We start from the raw sequence: 8,042 nt of genomic DNA, 5'->3' as shown, positions 1-8,042 counted from the left end.
AGACCAGAATGACATACTGTTATAATGGTTTTTGAAGATACTGGATATGAAAAGCAAATATCTAACAACGTAGTAGATTTTGAAACTTTGAAAGCAGACATTGACAGTACATTATGACTTTGAGTGTAGAAAACCCCAATCGCGGCACGATGTTGTTCTAGAGAATTACCCATTGTCAAAAATTTTATTGATGCAATATCTAAAGTTTGGTTTGCTTCTGGGCTGCCTTGGGATTTAGTGAAATTGTAATTATTTGGCAATATACAAATACAAATACAAATATTTATTGGCACAAACACATTTAAAATAATTGGCAAAGGCACATCATCAATTGTTCATTATATTTAAACAATAATCTGGTATAGAATGTAAGGCTATATATAATCATAGCTAAATTGTACATCATTTGTAAAATAATTATGTTAAGCAGTCATTTCTAGATGTAATACATTATTTAATAAATGAGTTTGTTATTTTCAGTACTTCTGGACAATGGCTATCAAAGCAAAGTTTAACTTTTTGAGTATCAGACATATTTAATATTTTATCATGGAAAAAATTCATCAAATTCCTTTCAAAGGTTAACCTATGATTATTGTATTTATGGCAGATGAAAAGAAAATGAAATTCATCTTCAACTTCCCATGTGTTACATATATTACAAATTCTTTTATCTGTAGGTATAGAAAAAATGTCTTTCTTTTTCTATTGCAAGGTTATGAGCACTAAGTCTCAATCTGCTAATAATTGATCTGTCTGTTTTCTTTTTTAATATATCAGTGTATCCGCATCGTTTGAAATTATTAAAAGCAACTTGATAAAATTTTAGTTTCGATGAATTATGAATCTTTGCATATTCCTCTTGTATGCATTGATCTGATATTCTTTGTTTTATGCTTCTCAAAAGTGGTTTTATAGAATTTTCTTTTTTTAGTAATGAATGAAAATACTAACTTGTTGAAAAGTGAAAAAATATTTTTAGTCCATGAGTTTGTTTGACTGTTGCTTTATAGATTTTAAATGCTCAAGTGTTTTTGGAAGTAATAAGATGGTTCCAAAATTTTATACTTGAAAACTGTATTCTTGTCCACAGGGGTTGTCTACCTAAATCTGCTCTGCAAGGAGCATTAGTAGTTTTACAATGTACTCCTAAAATTTCCTTAATAAACTTCATGTGAAATTTTTCAATTATAGAATTTTCACCAATGTTATTATATTGATTCATTGATTGTATATTGTTTAACGTCCCTCTTGAGAATTTTTCACTCATATGGAGACGTCACCGTATGCCGGTGAAGGGCTTCAATTTTAGACCTATACTCGGCACTCAGGGCCATTGAGCAGTGAGGGTTCTTTATCGTGCCAGCGCCTACCGTGACACGGGACCTACGTTTTTAAGGTCATATCCGAAAGACCCTTGACTTTCACTTCTGATGCCAAGCGCTTGGCGAAGGAACAGCCGCTACCTATTTTTACGTCTTAGGTTTGACGCGGCGCCGGGAACGAGAATCGAACCCGGGCCTCCCGATCACGAAGCGAACGCTCTACCACTAGGCTACCGTGAACGGTCCAATGTTATTATAAATACCCCAGATCTCAGAGCAATAAAGAAGAACTGGTGTTATAATTGAGTCAAAAAGTTTTTCCAAAAGTTTACATGGATTATCCAAACCAATGGTTTTCTTAATCTTAAAATATGCTTTTCTGGCCTTTTCCATAAGTACTGACATAGCTAAGTTCATATTTCCATTGCATTTCAAAGTTAATCCAAGATAACAAGTTTGAACATACTGTACAAATGTTTGGGACATCCGTTATGTTGATCTGTCAATCACATGTTTTTTAAGGAAAACGAAAGTAGGACGTGTTAACAAAGCGCTGATTTGACGAGGTCCCAAGCGTGTCCGTGACGCGAACACGTGGAAATGTTTATAAACACAGTGTTTTACGATTTTGGCGTCAACGAGAGGAACTATTCGTCTACGTTGTCATCTTGGAAACACTGAAGGTCCTCTATCGTATTTATCAGTATTCTCTTCCCATGGTCACCGAGGAGTTTCGCATAGTTCCTTTGACATTATTTGCCTACGAGTTATTCTCCTTAGCCGCCATCTAGTAGGGCAAAGTAGTTAATTTACTTTGAGCAACCAATTTTAAATGCATGCAAGTAATGTATGGGGAAAAATATATACAATTTTAAAATTATGAATAAAAAGAGGCTTTAACAAATATAGATTCATAAGAAAAATAATTTTATCTTTACCTTAGTAACCAGTATAACAAATTGAACTTGGTTGAATAATGAAGGGATCTAGGAATGTTGCCCTATGATATGTCAGTTGAGGTGAATAACTGCTATGCAAAATATGTCATAGGAAAGGGTCTATTGAATCATATATCATCTTTATATGCTACTGGACATAAAATTATTCAAAACAAGACGCAGATTTATTATTAATCGTAGTTGTACGTGGAGATACAATCTTTATCTTATTATAACTTAAGAGTATTGAGAGCATGAGGCAGTGCCAATGTACACAACATGCATTCTGTGATTTCCGTCCTCGCCCGATCACTTTATTTTATCAATTTCACTGAGACGTTAGAAACAATTGAACTTAAAATTCTTTTTTTTTTGTTTTTTTTTAAATAATAATTATTCACGGACAATTGAAAATACCTCCTCTAATCAGCTAATTTGATTTAGCATCGTCAACAGTTTGAGTTGCAGACTGGAAATAACTTGTACACTGTAATGTACAAAACTAAATCTTGAAATCGGAAGATATCTGGATTGCTCGACAAAGCTCTGACGAAAAGCGCATTATCCACCGTGTTACGAAAGAAATATAGCAACGATGGAATTTTTTTAGTGTTAATAGATAAAATTGAGTGAATAAAAAACTAAAAGCAAGCATTTTAAGATTGCAAGCTTATTATTATTACATTTCATAACAACTTCGAGCAGAGGAAATTCGGGTCGAGGAAATTCGGAAGAATATTACTCTAAAATTGAACACTAACTTTATAATTTTTTATCAGCAATTTGTAAAACAAGCAAATCGCTATAAATATTGCATAAGAAATTAAACTTTTAATTTTTCCTTGATTGCTTAAAATTACATTGTACATATATATTTACCCATTTCCCGAATAAATTGATATTATATAAATAAGTCAAAATAATTTGTCATTTTAGATTTTTTCCTTGTACTTTATTCTTTTAGAAATTAAATTCCATTCCTGGCGATGGCAGTATTTTATAAAATAATTATTTTTCTGATGTTTTTAGGGGAATTCTGAATTTTTAAAAATTGCTTATGTAACAGGAGAGGAGAAAATGCAGCGGACCAGACCGGGATTCGAACCCGGGCCTCCTGAAACTCCGGTCAGGTGCTCTACCAACTGAGCTATCTAGCCACCGGCGATCGAAGCCGGCTGACCGCCACATTCCTCCCTCCTCAAAGGTCTTTGACCCTCCAAAGACCCCAACCCAGGCTCATCCCTGGCAGGTCTTTCACCTGTCAATGCCAGGGCAGGGTACGGCACCAAATGTAACGCGAGAGGAGAAAATGCAGCGGACCAGACCGGGATTCGAACCCGGGCCTCCTGAAACTCCGGTCAGGTGCTCTACCAACTGAGCTATCTAGCCACCGGCGATCGAACCCGGCTGACCGCCACACTTATAAAAATATAATTTTTTTCATAGAGAGTTACTCCCCTTATTTTGGCGTGTTCTATTTTTAGTTTTCCGCACTAGAACTTTTTCTAATGCATTTAAAAGTAAAATATAGAAAAGTTCTCCTTTCAATCCGTGTATGTGTTTTAGAGTTTTAATTACTCTGAAATTAGGACCCGAAAGTCCCATACTCCCTTAAAGGCAAGTGTTTTCTTCTTTTCACGCATTATATTTTGCACAAATTCTGCTTCATATGAATATAAAAATAGGTCTGCTAATAACGAGGCGCATTTGGTATCCATTGGAATTCCAATAGATTGTTGGAATACCTAAAAATAGCGATCAGCCCTACTGTACCTTACAGGTGTCATTATTTTGTATATAGGGATATTATTTCTTTTGGATGTTCAAAATTCACATTAAATGGTTTGAGTCTGTGCTAGATGAATTATGACTTCATAATTAATTAAATGTTACTTTGTCCGTACTTTACACCTTCAACAAAAGTTGAAGCAAAAACAGCATTTTGATATTCAAGGAATTAATTCAAAATCATGTCAAATGTGTTGTCTCACAACAGCCAGTTAACACATAAACATATGTTGAATATGGTGAAAAGCTACAAAGATGTAATTACAATATGGTATAAACATGACTAGAATTATAGATTTGACATACTTTGACTACATCCACAGTAGGAGATAATTAATGTAAGGTGGAAAAGGATACCAGACCAAACTTCTACATATCTATTTTCCTAAAGTAGTACGGTTTGAAACATCCCAACTCTATAAGTTTTTCTTTAAATAGTCATTTTAATTAATTACAAAATTAATTAACTAGCATATCAAACATTACCTTTTTTCTTAATTAAGCTTAATAGTTTTGACAGGAAAAAAAAAGAAATGCTCTTTCAAAAAAAATAAAAACTAGGTCTAATTGTAAAGGGAACCGCCCCTGTCACATTGTCACGATTTATAGCGATTCATGACGAATAGCAGACTTCCGAATTACTGCCGGAACAACGTTTTATTCTTGATTTTACACACTGCGGTCACGTGATTCGAAACTTTTTTAAGCCCTCGATACTTCCGGTGCAGACGATATGGCGAGTCAATCTCTCACCAGCAAAACTCGGTATTACTGTGCTGCCGATAGCTGTCACGCTGAGTGACAGAAGTCAAGTTTTTCCCTTTCCCAACACAGAAAAAGGACCCAAAATGTAGGCGAGCGTGGCTGAGTTTGCTGCGGCGGAAAGATTACGACCCACCTATGCACCACAGGGTAAAGTGGAATAATTCTTTAAGACTAAATTATTTTGCACTTTTTGCAAAATATTCGTGTCTCAGTACAAAGAGTTTCTTTTTTTTCAATGTTTAGATATGTTCCCGACATTTTGTTGATGGCAGTCCAACACCTGAAAACCCATATCCTACGTTATTTGCTTACAATAATTACAAGGAGCCTGTACAGAACAGAAACTCAACATCCATCACCAAACGTTCAGCGGCAGAGAAACGTAACTAGGTGTGTATGATTAATTAATAATACACATAAAAATGCCCCCTCCTGATATTTATTTTTGAAAGGAAACTTGATAGGCTAGTTTGTTTCAAGCCCTGTATTAAGAGTATTGTAGTTAAATGCATTTGTTAATTTATTCACTATGACCTTGCACCATGTGTGCCTGCACGCTTTCAACATCAGCTAGTCGAGTCCTACCAGTCAACCTTAATCTCAGCGAGATGTCGCAGGGACTAAAATATTTGGTCGGACGTCCACTACGACATCTCAGTCCACTTCCACACAACGTGATTAGGGATTTTTTGCTCAGATTTCGACCGCTTGTTTCAATCAATATGGGCTGAAATGAATTATCTGCTCGCTTCAACTTTTTCCTTTGAACATCCCTTTAAGTCTCTATCACAATAAAACTTTCCTTTCTTACCTTTAAAATGTTTAAATCCAACAAAATATAAAGTTGTTTATTTTTCCTCTGTAATGTCCCATTCATTTAAACCTCTGATGTTGAGTAGTTTCAACATAGTCTCCTTTGAATAATTCGTACTATACTTCATTCCTATGGGAAATAGTAGTAGAACGAATAATTCAGAGGATGTTTCACCATTCATAAGCAAAAAAAAAAATAAAATTTTCGACCTACCGACCCTTGATTTTTTGGGAATGTTACAGGAAACAAACTTAATTTTTTTTAAGCCTAAAGAGATGTTCAAAGGAAAAAGTTGAAGCGAGCAGAATATTCATTTCAGCCCATATTGATTGAAACAAGCGGTCGAAATCTGAGCAAAAAATTCCTAATCACGTTGTGTGGAAGTGGACTGAGATGTCGTAGTGGACGTCCGACCAAATATTTTATCCCTACGACATCTCGCTGAGATTAAGTCAACCTATGTATATATTCACCACGTGTTTCTGTTCTATGTCTTGTATATACTTTATTCTCTTTAGAGAAGTGGACAGGCTTTTGCCTACATCCATGGATGTAGGCGAAAGCTTGTCCACTTCTCTAAACTAAAGAGAATAAACTTGTGTTTATTCTTTATGTAAACCTTGGTGTTTCGTTGTCACCCTACATTTAAAGTAGGCGACACTTAAGTAAAATCCTTTGACAGGGCTTGTTTAACTACATTGTCATCTCTGATAGGATAGTACATGTATTAAAAATTCCCTAGTCTACAATATACTGTTTCAATTTAGCTATCCTAAGCCTAATAAACACTGCTCTTTTTGATACATGTAAAGAGTATTTTAACTCAGCAAACTGACTAGCAGAATGTCCTTTGTAGATATAGACTTTCAATAATGTTGCTATGAAAATAACATATATTTTTGTTTCATCCAGTTCCTTGAAAATTCACACTTGATGGAGTTGAATGAAGATGCAGCTGATTTTCAGTCCTACAATGATGTAAGTTTAACACTGTGTATATAAATATATATCTATAAGGCCTGTGGAAAAAATGTTTGTTTCTGCTTTTCAAACTGACACTATAATTCATAGTGCCAATTATATTTTTCAGTTGCCTTTTCAGTGAATACATGTACATATTTGAATTTTCAGATTTTACCCATGTATGAAATTTGACTGTAAATTTCAGTCACAGAAATGTTTAAAGTACTATTTCTTTTTCATGAATGTTTCTTACATGTTTATTTAATGATGATAGTAGACAGTACTAATATATTTTTCAGTGTAATAGCTTAAGGTAGGACCAAATAGATAGGTCAAATTTTTCCTCAAATTCAATTTTTCTGAAACTTTGACATTTTGTTCTTGGATACAAAATCACTCTTTATATAAGATACAAGTTAAATTGATGCAAAGCATCAAATCGGCCGAAAACAAAATTTAGCAGTAAAAAAAATCTTTCACATGCAAGGAATGCACGTCAAGATACTAGTATTCAAAGGTGAAATGGTTGAATCTTTTTTTCAGGCTGTCTTCAACGCAAAGTAAAAAAAAATTAATAAATATACATTTTACCGCATTTGCTCATAAATTAGATTCATCAATGTTAAAAAAAAATCAACGATGAATGATAAGAATTTATTGAAAATGATGATGTAGGCCTCTCAAGATAAACCACGTGCTGATACCATGGATCTTTGTCAGGTGATAATGCCCAAGGCTTCTGCCGAGTAGGCTCTACTGCAAGCCGCGGTGCAAAATGTAGAAAAAATATCTTTGCATCATTTGCAGCTGTAGAGCATATTCAATACCATAATTTTAATGAGTTGAATATTCACCATGCATTTTTACCAGGTCAACATTTTCCGGAAAATCATGGTTATTTCCTTTCATATCTTACACACTCCCAGACGGGGGAGTATCTGTTGTACACTCTTTTTATATAACCATAAATTATCAATTATCTGACAAGAAATGATAATGAAATTGAAGTATAATAACAACAATTAATGCTAAGTTTAAAGCAAGTTTTATAAAAAAAATATTTTACTCGTGATTTTTACTTTTTATCAATCAAGAATTATTTTACTGAACTAATAAAAAATAACGTCTCATTTCCCCATGTGCACTTTCTAACACAACCACAAATAGATCGGCCGCTGCTGCGGCCGATAATGAAAGAAATTCAACCGCACATTTTTTGCCCACATAGTCTGAAATATGGCCTATCAGACCCTTGTAAGAAGATTGTGAAATCAGACATTCGACTTGAGAATGAGCCTTATTTTAGAATTTTCTATTGATCTAATTGCAATTTTGTGTGATACTTTTCATAAAGTTAACCTTTTTGTTACTTTAAACCAAAGTCACATTGATACTGGAAAATTTGGGTAAAATATTAAGTAAAATAGAACATATATTGTGTCAGAAACT

The 8,042-nt window shown here is 34.0% G+C and overlaps 2 non-coding genes across 2 annotated transcripts; both read right to left on the bottom strand.

Moving 5' to 3' along the window:
- Nucleotides 1-3,347: 3,347 nt before the first annotated feature.
- Trnas-gga (transfer RNA serine (anticodon GGA)) lies at nt 3,348-3,420 on the bottom strand. Its single transcript has one exon. It is a non-coding gene; the product is annotated as a tRNA-Ser (tRNA).
- A 159-nt stretch (nt 3,421-3,579) lies between these two features.
- Nucleotides 3,580-3,652, bottom strand: Trnas-gga (transfer RNA serine (anticodon GGA)). Its single transcript has one exon. It is a non-coding gene; the product is annotated as a tRNA-Ser (tRNA).
- Between the last annotated feature and the right edge of the window lie 4,390 nt (nt 3,653-8,042).

This window comes from Saccostrea cucullata, unplaced genomic scaffold (assembly GCF_032062105.1).
Source record: "Saccostrea cucullata isolate Sc308-1 unplaced genomic scaffold, CSIRO_AGI_Scuc_v1 ctg19058, whole genome shotgun sequence".
Classification (NCBI taxonomy): domain Eukaryota; kingdom Metazoa; phylum Mollusca; class Bivalvia; order Ostreida; family Ostreidae; genus Saccostrea; species Saccostrea cuccullata.
The sequence above is the reverse complement of the archived record's forward strand: the minus strand, read 5'-3'. Positions and strand labels throughout refer to the sequence as shown.